Genomic DNA, 16681 nt, shown 5'->3' on the forward strand with positions numbered 1-16681 from the left:
TGCAAACAACAATGCAAGTTACCCTATTAAAAGAGAGGAACATCACAAGAGAAGCCATTCAAGAAGTACCAGGTTCGTTGCTTTACTCTGACCGTCGATCCTATCCACGTGGCAGCTCCGGTCAGCTCTTCTTCTCCACCGGTCAGTGACGTTTGGAGCACTGGGTAAATGGCTTGAACATTGGGAGCTTTCCTCTCTCACCTTTAGCATTGCCCTAGCTTTGGGTTCTTTCTTCAAATGAAAACGAGGGGAAGAGACCCATAAGGCGGCTGCTGCTTGTGCGCACCGTTTCACTAAAGTTGCAGACCCAACTTGTGCAATCAACCCAGTCTATGACAGCAGCGCCAATTTAGTGCATTCCAGCAGCGGTGCAGAAAGCTTCCTCGCGGCCCAGCTTAAGATGGCCCAATTCAGTGGCATCAACACCAACTTCAAGCGTGGCAGCAGTGGCCCAAATGTTAATCAGCTTCAATTCAAACAGCCCAAAGAGTCCAGGAGCACCACTGCACAAAGAGTATTAATCCAAAATTAAAGAAAGAAAAGAAAATCAAATAAAAGAAAAGAATATTTATCAAAAGATTTTCTAAAAAAATATTAATTTCCTAATTATTTAAAAATTCTACAAAATACACCTAAAAACCTATTTTTAACTAAAATTATACAAAACTAAAGAATTTAAAGAAAAACCTAAATCTAGCCTAATTCTAAACAAGTAAAGACTAAAATAGACTAACATAGACTCCTAAACACCTAAAAGAATGCAAATTTAAGGAGTTATCACCCACTTAATTGCATAAAGTAAATATTCACAAAGTGGGGACCTACCACTATCAATAACAGCATGTCATGAAATCCTTCTAACATGACTCTCATTCATTCAACAACGACGTGGCAATAACAATTTAAGAATCAATCGAAATCAAATGATCCATGAAAAGTAAAAGACGTTATCAATTCGAGTCAATTTTGATCCATAGCAAAACAATCAAAATCGATTCAGTGCTTACCTACGAACTACGAGAAACAAAATGAGGCAGTGAAAACCTTTCGATGGAACACTTTGCGTAGTGCCAAAGCCGAAAGCTCGTAGGCACTGCAAGCAAGCCTTTTATACAGTAAAATTGGGTTAGACTTAGATATGCTTAAATGAAAAACCCAATTTCTGTTTCGTTATGTTTTAGAGAGGCGTTTTAACTTCTACATATGATTCTATAACTCTATCATGCCTTAACGAGTTTGACCATGCTTAAAATAGATGTTGAGCAAAACAGGTAGAATTGTAAAAAACGTGGAATTTCAGAGCTTTTAAGTTTGTGTGGATCTTGTTTAAGAGCCAACTTTTGGAACCGCGTTAAGTTTCTTTTTCATTTTGGGCTCTTGTAAACCTATGCCCATAAAACCCACTATCAACAGAGAAAAACACCTGCAATGACCTGACATCACTACATCCTTTTCAAACTCTATTGCAACATGTGTCATCTCTTACCAGGCCCCCAAAATGCATTGCATGAACCACTGCAACCAGAGCTCTTTATTGTGTGTTTGAGGTTGCAGACTCTCTGTTTGGTTACTTTACTTCTGCTGCTCGGCTTGCTTGGTCCATTGATTCTCTACTATGGAAGAAATAAGGATCTCTAGAGCAATTATTATTTCAATTTGGATATCTATTTTAGAGGTCTAGTCTAAGAGTTCAAATGTTGTGTTTTGCTCTTGGAATAGTCACTTGGCACTACTACAGTCATTTTTATGCTGCTTTGTTATTTATGACTTGTGAAATGAGGTTTGTGTGGGATTTAGCCACTGATTTTCATATGCTTATTAGTCTGTGACCTTTGTTATGTCTACATGGAGCAACTTCCTGGATTTGTTGCTCATGAGAAGTCATTTATATGGTATGTAGTCTAGACATCTAGGATTATTTTCATCTGAGGGCTAAAATTTGTTTAAGATTTGGATTGTGTTAGGATATTTACCCTATTTATCATCATTATATTGTGTCAAGGGTTACCTTATTTATCATGGTTATATTGTGTCTAGGGTTGCCCTATTTATCATGTACTCTTGTATAAATTTATTCTTATAAATAGAAGATTAAGAGAATGATTAATCAAGCCCTCTAGAATTATTTTACAGATTACTTCTCAAGTGATTGCTATCTTACAAAAGTGCTTTCATTGGCAATAATAGAATTTTATTTTAAATGGTCTTTCCCTATTCCTCTTAATGCTTCAATTTAATATAATCTAGTAGGTTCAAGGATTCCTTGATACCACTTTCATTTAGGCCCCATCAAAGAACATGTTGAACTCCATAAAACAATGTTCTTTCCACTCTAATGAATCTCCTCACAATTTCATCAATATCCAAGCTATAATATGATTGGTGGTCTCAATTACTTGAAGGTTTTGAATGGTTAGATATCTCAACCATGCCACCATTTGGACGAGTGCAGAGAATGCACAAGCCCTATACATGTTGAACTCAAGTCGACATAGATATAAAAGGGTGCATGGAAGGGACTAACTTCAAACCACCAGGCTTAAAAGGCATAAGAACCAATTCTCCTAAAAGCTTAAGCAACTAGATGTACACCTATAAATGGGTTTGTATCATTAAAAAATTAATGAGACTCGTCATTGAGAGTTGAGATCCCATTATTTTTACCCAATAATAGAGTGTAATGGAAATAATTTGTTAGTGCATTGCATGGTATACAGAATCACATATGATTCTATAACTTTATCATGCCTTAACGAGTTTGACCATGCTTAGAATAGATGTTGAGAAAAACAGGTAGAATTGTAAAAAACGTGGAATTTCAAAGCTTTTAAGTTTGTGTGGATCTTGTTTGAGAGCCAACTTTTGGAACCGCGTTAACTTTCTTTTTCATTTTGGGCTCTTGTAAACCTATGCCCATAAAACCCACTATCAACAAAGAAAAACACCTTCAATGACATGACATCACTACATCCTTTTCAAACTCTATTGCAACATGTGTCATCTCTTACTAGGCCCCCAAAATGCATTGCATGAACCACTGCAACCAGAGCTCTTTATTGTGTGCTTGAGGTTGCAGACTCTCTGTTTGGTTTCTCTACTTCTGTTGCTCGGCTTGCTTGGTCCATTGATTCTCTACTATGGAAGAAATAAGAATCTCTAGAGCAATTATGATTTCAATTTGGATTTCTATTTTAGAGGTCTAGTCTAAGAGTTCAAATGTTGTGTTTTGCTCTTGGAATAGTCACTTGGCACTACTACAGTCATTTTTATGCTGCTTTGTTATTTATGACTTGAGAAATGAGCTTTGTGTGGGGTTTAGCCACTGACTTTCATATGCTTATTAGTCTTTGATTATAAATTTAAGCTTAATTAAATGTTACATGGGTTTTTCTCTCTTACATTATATGCATTTGTACGAATTTTATATATCTTGTAGAACCTTATGCATCATGTTGTAGTTCCATGGTTTATGATTTTGTATCCCCTTTCCAAGTCTGAATAGAATCCCAAGTTGAATTCCTTGGTGTATTGCTAACATTACTCTAAAATTATCTAAATTATATAATGCTAGAGGAGAAAGAAACAATCAACAAAACATTAACTTAATGTCCAATTAGGCCATTGATCAACCTTAAACTCATATTTCATTCCAAACTATTTGGAAACACAATCAGGCAATGTTCATGACATTGATGGTCGCGAAGAAAAAACAAAAAAACTAATTTAGTCTTAAAGCAAACCGTAATGAGGTGTTTATAGCCCTAGAAGAAAAGTAGTCCATTAATCCTCTATCTAAACAAAACAAGTTATAAAGTGAGATACTAATATAGTCAGAAAGTAAATAGTCACTAGATTACAAACCTCAACTTTCAAATCACATCAACGAAAAAATAAATAGTAGAGTAAATTGCACTAACCACCTCTTAAAAATACAAAAAACATTCCTGAATTTTTCCATCCCTGCACAACTCCCTTAATTGTTTAAAAAACATTATACTAACATTCTTTATGCATTACAGTAACAACCCTAATTGTTTGAAAGGATTACACCGTCTACCCCTATAAGGAAGATGTTAATAAGCAGAAGGTGCTTGTGTAATTTCACATAACCTTACGACTGCTTAGTGTAATTTATTCTACAACCACCTCCACCTTTTTAACATTTACAATAACTTTAGAAGGAGAACAGAACACAAGAGGAAAGAGAGGATCCAGTAGGTTAAAGTAGAGAGGGATAATTACAAGGGAAGATAGGAAGAAACAAAGGCAGAGAGAGGGATCATGTATTAGGAAAGGGTCGTGCAACAATTAGGGCAATTAGGGTATTTTGATCAAAATGGGTGATACGACCTTGGAGTAACAATCCAAAGTAATTCACCCATGGAAACAATTCAGCATGGCACAAACCTCATTAGGGAGGAAAAAAAATACTTGGATCATGCCATTCATCAAGTTGGCAGAAAAAATCGACAACCGTGAACTGCAAGATTGCCAAACTCTCTAGTTAACTAACAAACTTTTATGTAATTTTGGATTGAGGAAAGAAGTTAATTGTATCTCTCAGTAGATAAACTTGGCTGAACACATTAAACCCATTAACACATGTTGTATAGAAGAATCAGATTATGATTTCATGTCAATCCACATTTACAATCTCAAACATGCATAAAACACTGGCATTTAAAAATTAAAATACATTGAATATATATTTGTTTTGTTCTAGAAAAACAAACTGATATCTACCGTTTATCAGTGACCTTAACTACCAACTTGCCATCATAGTGCATGTACTTCATGACATACCACGTATGCTTCAAATACAATTGAAGAAATTTCATTTTCAGTACGTTTTAATAGAACAAGAAGGACAAGTTGGATAACTTGGACAATCAAGAAACTGAATTATAAAAAATCAATTGAGTATTGCACAACTGAATATGAAAAGAAAGCAAATATACCAATTAAAAGCTTTTCTAACAGTAAAATAAAACAAAAGTCTGAATGAAGTTTGTCAGGCTTCTGTTACTTTAAGAAACGCGAAAACGTTGAAGGTATAGAATTACAGAGTCAGGATCAGCACGAAACAATTGAATGGATTGCTCCACAAATTTGTCCTGTAACACCCCGAATTTGGCGTTACAATTTATGTTCCATAAAATACATATAATTTTTTTTTTCTAAATTTAATTTCAACATCAACAAAATATTAAGTTCTTTATTACAACACAAGTCTTCTGAAAATAAAATCCCACACAGTTCATAAACTTCTGAAATTTAAAATTTCCCACAGTTCGGAAATTCAAACACAGATTTATTTTAGAAATTCCCCATGTCTCCTTTTCCCCCCACAGATCTCTCATCTTCTAAGCAAGTCCAGAACCATCTGCTAATTCATCTGAAATAGTTTCTGCTCCCGTATAATATCACACATTATACGATCATTGCATTCACATGCACAAACACAAACAGTAGGGTGAGCTAACCGATTCAAGAAATATACATCATCCACAATCTTACTAACATCACAAGTGTGGCAATCAGTCAAATACATGCATCTCAAACATACTCAAAAACCAACTATTACACTGATACTTCATAATATTTCTCCAGTCAAAATCATCAGTCGATTCACTAGAGTCAATACAACATATTATTAATCTGCCTACTTACCAAAGCACAACAGTCAACAATCCTTCTGTCTACTTACCAAAGTAGTATAACCATGATATACTGATTACTTACCAAAGTAATCTAACAAGGTTATTTTTATTATCTACTTACCAAAGTAGTACAACAAGATGATATTGTCTACTTACCAAAGTAGCACAATAAGGTAATATTGTCTACTTACCAAAGTAGTACAATGAGGTGATATTGTCTACTTAACAAAGTAACACAATAAGGTGATATTGTCTACTTACCAAAGTAGCACAAGAAGGTAATATTCAGCCTACTTACCAAAATAGTACGGTTTATGTTAAATTCACCTCTCATTTTCCCACCTACTTACCAAAGTAGTGTCCGGCTTCAAACCTTTCCCCTCTCGACTTACCAAAGTCGTAGGAAAATAAATAAAAATTCAGATTTACAATTATGGCAATAATGCCTATACTACCCATCCAAATTTACCATCAACTTATTTACAATTCATGATTTAACTCAAATAATTATGACAACTCAGAATGTTCAATATAATTAAATTTTATAATATAGAATATATTATATTACTCATCCTCCAATCTCCAATCTCCAAAATACAACTACACATACAATTTAAGGATATAATTATCCAAGTTTTTTTTTTTACTCAATGCAAATAAATTTACTATTTCGTGAAAAGATTTTTCTTCACTCATATCATTAATTACAGATCTGAACCAATCAAACTAATAATCAGCATGTTTAACTCACATGGTAAAATTTTCAGTCCAATCCAATGGTTAATGAGGCGGAAATCATAATTTTTGTATAAATGATCCAAAAACATAAATTAAGCAATATTGAGATCCCTGAGAAGATACGAAATTAATATCTCTAAATCTGTAACTCCGATCTAAAATCCGAACGGTCGAAGTATGCCACTATCTCTTAGAAACAACATACTAAAAGTTCAGATTAATCTAACGGTTATCTAAGTAGATATGGAGAGTTTACCGAGGTAACTCAGAGACAGAAATTTAAGTGGTTCTCAGTTAAACTCAAAATGCGGAATGAATTCCTCTAAGCACAGACATCTAATTCCAAATCTGAACGGTCAAGATCACTTAATATGTCTTATGAACTACATACTAAAGTTTGGGCTCAATCTAACGGTAGATGAAATATATATGAAATTTGTACCATGATAGCTTAAGAACAACAATACAGTGTTCATCCGATTGTTTCACACTTTCGAAATTTCTTTCTCTAAACATAGACCTTCAATTACAAATCCGACCGGTCAAATTGTATTAATATGTCCTAAGAATCATATATCAAATTTTGAGGTTGATCTAACGGTTAAATAGGTCAAAATCTATATTTTTACCGAGACAACTTAGTAACAGAACTACAGGGTAACTAATTTACTCAAAATTGCAGTATTTATTTCTCCAAGTACAGACTTCTATTTTCAAATCCGAACGGTCAAAGTTTAGTAATAGGTCCTAGGATTCACATACTAAAATTTTAGCTAAATCCAACGGTCAAAACAATTAATAGAAATTTTTCACCACAGTAACTAGAAAATAAGAAATTATAATCATGAAAACCAAATTTTACACAAGTCAATATATAACTACTGTCAACACCCAATTTCGTTCGGATTGACCAGATAAATTTATTTTATCGTAAAAAGAAAAATAAAAAAAATATGTATATAAAAAGAAAAAAATAACAAATAAACAAATAAATAGATAAATAAACAAGGGAAGAAGAAAATATAATAAATAAAATAAAAAAAATAACAAAAAAAAAAAAAAAAACGTTCGTCTTCCATTGAGCGCGTTCGGTTCCATCCTCTGCATGAAACCGATCGTCCTTTACCATGCGTCTCAGTGACGCTCGCCCGCTTGTGCTCAACCGTTCGGTCATTCAGTTTGATAGGACATTCGTTAGTTCTCAGCCTCAACCGATCGCTCATCCTCAATTGTTCAGCATTTCGATCTCACCTTAAACGTTCGGCCATCCATGAGGCATTCACTAGTCACCGTTCGGCCACTCGGTCCTTTAGGACGCTCGTCCTTCGTTTCAACCGTTCGGTCATCATCAAGCTTTCCACACACTACCGTTCGGTCATACTCAAGCGTTTCAATATATAACCGTCATCCTCAAGTGTTCCACTATTCAAGTGTTCGACCGATCGGCCTCGCATGTTTACCGTTCGTTCTTTAGTAATTATTAGCGTTCGGTCATTATTGTTTAAAAGAACGCTCGGTCTCTTCATTTGAACGTTCGGTTGGTGAAATTAATGTTCGGTCTGCATGATGTTGGTCTTCTGCGTACGTACTAATGGTGCTTTATTTTGATTAGCGTTCGGTTTAGTGCGTTCGGTCTAGTTTGATTTGATGTCAGTGTTCGGCCCAATAGTGTTGGATCCAGTTGATTCGTTTTTAACGTTCGCCCTGCGTGATTCTTAGAGTTCGTCCAAACAGTCTGAGGCGTTCGTTCAAGAACCGAATATCACAGACGTTCGGCTTTTTACAATCGTGCCGCTCGTCCAGGTCACTCCTTATTCTGGCGCTCGCCCAACTCACTTCTTTTCTACCGCTCGTCCAGGTGATTTCCCCATGCTCGTCAGGGCCCTAGGAGGCTTGCCGACAATTTGGGGATTTTCTGCCAATTTAAGGAGTGCACTGGCCTCCATCAAAGGGGAGGACACCTGAGATGATGATGCCATGACCGAACTTCAAATTCTGGAGGAGCCTTCATCTCCAACAGCCCATCATCTTCATCCCTTCATGACAGACAACCCCTTGATCGTCCTCACCTCCAACATCCATCAATATTCGTCCCTTCCCTCTTCGTTGTCACCTCACGGCCAACCCCTATCATCACCTCTTTTTACTTCATTTTGATCTCCAAATGTTAACGACCACGGCACAAAGCACTGGCTCCTCTCACCCGTAACCATCCCAACCATTTCTTCTTCACAACTCATTCACTACCTCCACTACATTTCCCGTCACAATCCTTATTCCCTCACCCAACCATTTCTTCTTCATCCATTCCTGTACTGATAGGTCCTCCCGGCATAAGACACGCCCGCCCAGTAATCCGGACGTCCGCCAAATAGTCTGGACCGTCCGTCCTTAGAAACCGGACGACCGTCCAAGGACGTCCGCCCAGGAATCAAGACCGAACGAGCGGCCAAACCATCTGAGAGGTGGACGTCCGCCCAAGGTTGGCATGTCCGCCCAAAGTGGAACGTCCGCCCAAAGTGGAACGTCCGCCCAAAGTGGAGCGTCCGCCAATGTGGAACGTCCGCCCAAAGTGGAACGTCCGCCCAAAGTGGAGCGTCCGCCAATGTGGAGCGTCCGCCCAATGTGGAGCGTCCGCCCAATGTGGAACGTCCGCCCAAGAGCTGGACGTTCGCCCAAGAAGTAGGACGTTCGCCCAAGGACTGGACGTCCGCCCAAGAGCTGGACGTCCACCCAAGGATTGGACGTCCGCCCAAGCAAAGGATCGTCCGGCCAAGAGCTGGACGCCCACCTAGGGTAACACCCCTGACCGACCATCATTCCCAACCGACGCACTTCGCTGATTACACGGTTAAATGCTAATGGCACATTAAGTCCTTAATGAAGATTAAGGTATTATTGGGCCGTTTCCAGGCCCCCAAAAGGTAAAAGCCCATTACGATCAGTATAAATAAAGGTCTCAGGTATGATTTCTGGACAGATTGCTTACAACGCAACACATGCATGCATTATTCAACGCCCTGTCATATTACTGACTTGAGCGTCGGAGTGCCTTTAGCAGGTACTCGGCCCCTCCCCACTGGGAGGGTGAAGCAGCGCTAAGGAAAGGGAGGACGCCCGCCCAGCTTGGAGTTGAAAGCAAAGGATCATCCGCCTGGAGGGGAGGACGCCCGTCCAGCTTGGTGCAGAGAGCGAGCGTCCGGATTGGAGGACGTCCGCCCGGTTTGGAGCACAGAGCGATCGTCCATCTTGGTATCGCCCGCCAGTGAAGCTTGCTTCGGTTCGTGGGATCCAGTTGAAAGTGTCCGCCCGTTTCCGACGTTCGTGATCGCTCATCCGCCCGGCTCCTGCATTTGCCATCATCCGCCCGGCTCCAGCGTCCGGATCGGTCGCCCGTTCGTTCATCTTCGACGTCCGCTCGTCCGCCATCAACAGTAAGTTCGTGTGTTTTAGCATGGTCCGCCCGGATCCAGCCGAAACATTTGGCGCCCACCGTGGGGCCGTGTAACTTCGGTTACCCAAAGGTGACCACGAGAAATGAGCACGGACCACCCCATCACCAGTACTTCATAGCCGCACGACATATGTCCTCGGCCATTCGGCCTCCACATATTTAAGAACGTTCGGCCTCAGCATAGTCTCGGCCGTTCGACCTCCACATATTTAAGAACGTTCGGCCTCAGCATAGTCTCGGCCGTTGGACCTCCTCATATTTAAGGACGCTCGGTCTCAGCATTGTCTCGACCGTTCGACCTCAGCATAATCTCGGACGTTCGGCCTCAACCTATTCTCGGCCATTCGGACACATATTTTCGACCTTACAAGGTACGAACACACCCTTTAAGCTAGAAATACGATCATGTTTCCCTTATACTGCAGGTGACCAACCAAGCCGGACTGAAGCGTTCGTCCAATCCGGACCTAAGCGCTCGTCCGCCCGGATTCAAAGAGTGTTCGTCCAAATCTGGACTCAAGCGCTCGTCCGTCCAGCTTCAAAGAGCGCCCATCCACTTGGCTGAAGCGCTCGTCCATCACGCCTCATCAGGCGCTCGTCCATAAGGCCTTAACTCTCGGCCTCAACATATTATAGGCCCGCTCGGCCTCAGCGTATTGTTGATCGTTCGGACTTCGTATTTAAGGACGCTCGGTCTCAGCATAATCTAGGATGTTCGGCCTCAGCAGTCTCGGCCGTTCGGCCTCCTCATATTTAAGGACGCTCGGTCTAAGAACTATTTCGGCCGTTCGGCCTCGTCATATTTTCGGCCTCAGCCTATTTCGCCATTCGGCCTCCACCTGATTAAGAGCGTTCGGCCTCAGTACAGTCTCGGCCATTCGGCCTCAACCTTTTCTCGGCCATTTGGCCATAGCATATTTTCGGCCTTACAAGGTACGGACACATCTTTCGTTAAACTTGAAATTCGCTATGTTCCCTTCATGGTGCAGGTAACCGGCAACGATGGCGACAAAGCGAAAGACCGTCCGCCCTACCAAACTCCAAGCTGGTGAAAAAGAGTGTTCCAACGAGAACAACTCTCAGCTTGGTTGGGCGACGGAGCGAAAGACCGTCCGCCCTACCAAACTCCAAGCTGGTGAAAAAGAGTGTTCCAACGAGAACAACTCTCAGCTTGGTTGGGCGACGGAGCGAAAGACCGTCCGCCCTACTAAACTCCAAGCTGGTGAAAAAGAGTGTTCCAACGAGAACAACTCTCAGCTTGGTTGGACGACGGAGCGAAAGACCGTCCGCCCCATTAAGACCAAGCTGGTGAAAAAGAGCGTTCCAAAGAGAACGACTCTCAGCTTGGTTGGGCAAAAGGACCGTCCACCCCAGTAAGACCAAGCTGGTGAAAAAGAGTGTTCCAACGAGAACAACTCTCAGCTTGGCCGGGCAAGAAAGCAAAGAGCCGGCCGTCCATAACTTAGCCAAATCTGGCATTCAGGAATCAGCCGGCCATCCGTAACTTAGCCAAATCTGGCATTCAGCGATCAGCCGGCCATCCGTAACTTAGCCAAATCTGGCATTCAGCGATCAGCCGGCCATCCGTAACTTAGCCAAATCTGGCATTCAGGAATCAGCCGGCCATCCGTAACTTAGCCAAATCTGGCATTCAGGAATCAGCCGGCCATCCGTAACTTAGCCAAATCTGGCATTCAGCGATCAGCCGGTCATCCGTAACTTAGCCGAATCTGGCATTTAACACTAATCTGGAGTAGGAGGACGCCAGTCAACAATCCGGCCATTTGTCCTCCAAGGTACGTCAAGTCGACCACCACATGGACCCAACAATTCGGGGACCATCCGAAAAATCCCTTCGCACAATCAAATTACGCTCGGGCTTGGGGGGCTTATGTACTGATAAGTCCTCCCAGCATAGACCGAGCGAACGGTTAACAAGGCCGCCCCCCAAAATGGCAATCAGGACCAAGGCCGCTCGAGCGCCACAAGGCCGAGCGTTCACCCCTGTTGAGTACCAAAGTCGAAGCGCCCACCCTGGACGACTCGCATAACACAAGAACCGGACGTCTATCTAAAGTAGCACGTCCGCCCAAAGATTGAACGAGCGTCCAATCACCCAAAAAGGGACGTCCAAGATGGAACGTCCGTCCAGAATGAAATGACCGCCCAAAAATGGCAATCTGGCCGAGCGTCCAGCCATTTGGACGTCCGCCCTAAGATGACAGTCATGACGGACGTCCAGCCATGTGGACGTCCACCCAAGATGGCATGTCCGGTCAAAATGACGAGCGGCCACCCGTGTCAAGCACCAAAGACCGAACGCCCAAACAAACATTAGTCCGAGTTTGCATGGATCCAGCGGTTTTCCAAAATGACGCCCATCCAGGCACGGACAACCCCTTCGCACGATAAAATTATGCTCGGGCTTCGAGGGCTTATGTACTGATAGGTCCTCCCGGCATAAGACACGCCCGCCCAGTAATCCGGACGTCCGCCAAATAGTCTGGACCGTCCGTCCTTAGAAACCGGACGACCGTCCAAGGACGTCCGCCCAGGAATCAAGACCGAACGAGCGGCCAAACCATCTGAGAGGTGGACGTCCGCCCAAGGTTGGCATGTCCGCCCAAAGTGGAACGTCCGCCCAAAGTGGAACGTCCGCCCAAAGTGGAGCGTCCGCCAATGTGGAACGTCCGCCCAAAGTGGAACGTCCGCCCAAAGTGGAGCGTCCGCCAATGTGGAGCGTCCGCCCAATGTGGAACGTCCGCCCAAGAGCTGGACGTTCGCCCAAGAAGTAGGACGTTCGCCCAAGGATTGGACGTCCGCCCAAGAGCTGGACGTCCGCCCAAGGATTGGACGTCCGCCCAAGCAAAGGATCGTCCGGCCAAGAGCTGGACGCCCACCTAGGGTAACATCCCTGACCGACCATCATTCCCAACCGACGCACTTCGCTGATTACACGGTTAAATGCTAATGGCACATTAAGTCCTTAATGAAGATTAAGGTATTATTGGGCCGTTTCCAGGCCCCCAAAAGGTAAAAGCCCATTACGATCAGTATAAATAAAGGTCTCAGGTATGATTTCTGGACAGATTGCTTACAACGCAACACATGCATGCATTATTCAACGCCCTGTCATATTACTGACTTGAGCGTCGGAGTGCCTTTAGCAGGTACCCGGCCCCTCCCCACTGGGAGGGTGGAGCAGCGCTAAGGAAAGGGAGGACGCCCGCCCAGCTTGGAGTTGAAAGCAAAGGATCATCCGCCTGGAGGGGAGGACGCCCGTCCAGCTTGGTGCAGAGAGCGAGCGTCCGGATTGGAGGACGTCCGCCCGGTTTGGAGCACAGAGCGATCGTCCATCTTGGTATCGCCCGCCAGTGAAGCTTGCTTCGGTTCGTGGGATCCAGTTGAAAGTGTCTGCCCGTTTCCGACGTTCGTGATCGCTCATCCGCCCGGCTCCTGCATTTGCCATCATCTGCCCGGCTCCAGCGTCCGGATCGGTCGCCCGTTCGTTCATCTTCGACGTCCGCTCGTCCGCCATCAACAGTAAGTTCGTGTGTTTTAGCATGGTCCGCCCAGATCCAGCCGAAACAATTCCCAACAACCCAAATACACCCACGGCTACTGGGAATACCTCTACCTTCAACCATAATCCATCTCTTCATCCCTACGCCCACATGCTACTAGTAACTGCCCATCCTCCATATTCACCCATCAACACCAACACCTTATACACGGCTAAACACTCATTCCCCATATTCACACACCCACGGATATACCCGTAACCACCCTACTTCAACTTCATCTTTCAACTGTCAAAGAAACCAAAACCATTTTCATTTTTTTTCACACAGACAGTAAAACACCACCCTCCATCACGCACGTCACAAGAACCCATCACCCAAAAGCTTCATTATCTTCTTCCGTAACACTCACACACGGCCAAATCAACATCCAGTTCAACCACTAAAAACCCCAAGAGTCAAACCCAATCAAAGTACAGGAACAAAGGGGGAGAAACCGTTCCTTCAGCTGGCAGCCGATAACACCGTCACGCGAAGAGAAGAGAAGGGAGGAGGGGCCTGGATCTGGTGGCAGAAGCGAACCCCTCCCTGGGTGGCCGGATCGTGTGCAGCAGTGGTTGGTCTGGTTCGCGGCTTATTGGTGCGTGTGCGGCGGCGGCTGGAAGCAGTGACGCGATAGACAGAAGGCGAGCATCTCGGCCTCGCGCACGAAGAAGAGGTGGCAGCAGCGGCGGCCATGGCCGGGCAACGTTTTGGCTTGTAGATAGCGGCGGCTGGATGCGTGAGTTGGAGAACGAGGCAAGGCTCGTTGGGAGAGAAGCGGTCCGCAGGCTTTCTGGATGTTTGGAATGGAGAGAAGGGAATAGAACCCCTAAGGGATTCTGATTAGGTTTGAAAGAGGCTTTGAACCCTGAAACAAAAAAAGAGAACCTTTTCTGCACCCTTTGTTTCATGATTTGCACCCCTTTAATTTGGGCTTAAGCCTGCGAACAAAATAAGAAAAAAGAGATAAAAAAAAATAGAGAACCGGGCCTGACCACCAAATACTCAATGGCACCCCCAAATTTCATCTTTACACCCGTGGCAAATCCAAAGCTGAAGCAAAAAGTATTGGGCCTAAACAAAAGAGCCTCAATTTCACTCAACACCTCTGATTTTCGCCTTTGCACTCTTATTCTTCTCGGTTTGTTTTCCCTCGCTTTATTTTTAAGCTTTTATTTCTCTATTTTTATTATTTGTTTGATTGTTAGTTTTCTTTTACTGTATGTAGCCCTTTGTGTGATAACTACACTCTTGTATATTGTATCTTATATTTTGTCGGGTTTGTTAATAAAAAATATAAAAAATATATACATAAAATAAACAAAACAAAGCCGTGTGAGTGCTCGTGCGATCATACGCATCAGCCTAGTGCTCATTACGCAAAACAATAAAAAACCAAAGAAAAAGCCGTGTGAGTGCTCGTGCGATCATACGCATCAGCCTAGTGCTCATTACGCAAAAATTTAAATATTATACAAAAAATACAAAATAAAAAAATATAAAATCTTCAAAAAACCAAAAACATCAACATTTTCAAACAACAAACAGTCTTGCTAGCTAGAACTACGTGATCCTTGATTCTCCATCAAAAGTGGAGATACGTAGGAGCAAGGCCGGTCCTTGTCAGGTTCACTTTCCCAAAAATCCAAAATCATTTTACAAACAAAATTCTCAAACAATTTCCAAACAAATTTTCTAAACAATTTTCAAACAAATTTTTAAGCAGTTTTCTAAAAGAACTACGTAACCCTGATTTTTCATTCTAAATGAGAATACGTAGGAGCAAGGTCAATCCTTGTCGGGAACAAAAAACTAAAAAATATATTTTGTTTATTTAGAAGTTTTATTTTAGGGGATAGTTAAACATTTTGAAAACCACATCATATTCGCATATTTAGTTAAAGGTACTGCCTTAGGGCAGGCGTTGTAGGGTGCTAACACTTTCGCTACACGTAACCGACTCCCGAACTTAGAATCTCATTTTCGCAGACCATGCCTTATCATTTTATGGTTTTTCCGTAGTTTTCCAGAATAAACTATGGTGGCGACTCCAAAATCTCTTTTTTTCAAAACCGCGTATTTAATTTTCGGATCGTCGTCCCGTCGCGATTCCGGTTGCGACAACTACCATTACCAAATTTTAACACATTCATACTCATATTCATGATCATAATCAAGAAAGGATTAGCTCCCCTACCTCTTCTCCTTGCAAGAAATTCTTCACTCTTGATACCTCTAGACCACCACCTTTGCTTGTTTTCACTTTCAATTTCAAAGAAAATTCTAACTTAAATCTCTCTTCTTCAAAGAGAGCAATTCCTCTCCTCCTTGCTAGACCAAGTCAGTCTCCACACTTAGAACACTTAGGATTTTCGTTCACCTCCCACCAAGGACCTCTCTACTCTCCCCAAAACTCCAAATCTGATTTGGAATTAAAAGAAGATGCCTTAGACAACTAAGGACCTATGCACTTGGTACTTAGCAATAATAAACAACCAATGAACCATCCTAAACCATTTTTTTCAGCCCTAAAACATGGTAGGAAATTCTCCAAAGGTTCCAAAATGTTCTCCTAGTGCAGAACACAACCTACCCACTCCAAAAAAATCGCAACTTGTAAAAATGTACCTAAAATTAAGGTTGGACGCTAGCCCCTGGACAGCAACACTGTCACGTTTTCCCTAGCTCAGTTAGACCCCTTCCCGAAGTCCAAAATATGCGTATGAGTATTCAAATTGAATCTCTTTGAGTCTAGTTTCCAATGAAACAAGAATCAACTCAATTGGAGTTCGGTAGAGAGAGTAATAAGCAAAACAGTCATCATAGGTCAAAACTGAACCTACCTGAGCGTGATTAACGTTTCCGAGTTTTAATAATTTTACTGCAGCTAGCCCGGTAGTCCAAAAATTTATATTTATATGTCCAATTAAATATATTTGAGTCTAGTTTCCAATAAAATAAGAATCAACTCAATTGATATTTTCTACAAAAAGTTATGATTAAAATAGTAAACCATGTCAAACCTGACAGCATTCCATTTTACATTATAACTTGAACTTTTTACAACTTGGTAAATTCTTGAGATTCTAGGGTCTTACATGTCTCACTCAGTTATGTAAACCATCGCACTAGACAAAGACTTCGAAACAATTTTCTGCCAATTGTCAAGCTCTGGTCAACTAAGTTCACCTGCATATCAATGAGAAAGAAATGAAAATATAAAAAATCAGTGTCACTAAATTGATAACAAAGTGTACATATGATAA

At 42.0% G+C, this 16681-nt stretch overlaps 1 long non-coding RNA gene across 1 annotated transcript; it reads right to left on the minus strand.

The window, feature by feature from the left end:
* Nucleotides 1–429: 429 nt before the first annotated feature.
* LOC128195188 (uncharacterized) lies at nt 430–15816 on the minus strand. Its single transcript, XR_008246760.1, has 3 exons — nt 15613–15816; nt 5064–5407; nt 430–503 (listed from the first exon to the last, which is right to left on the minus strand). It is a non-coding gene; the product is annotated as an uncharacterized LOC128195188 (long non-coding RNA).
* Nucleotides 15817–16681: the final 865 nt, after the last annotated feature.

The sequence above is a fragment of the Vigna angularis genome, chromosome 2, assembly GCF_016808095.1.
Source record: "Vigna angularis cultivar LongXiaoDou No.4 chromosome 2, ASM1680809v1, whole genome shotgun sequence".
NCBI lineage: Eukaryota > Viridiplantae > Streptophyta > Magnoliopsida > Fabales > Fabaceae > Vigna > Vigna angularis.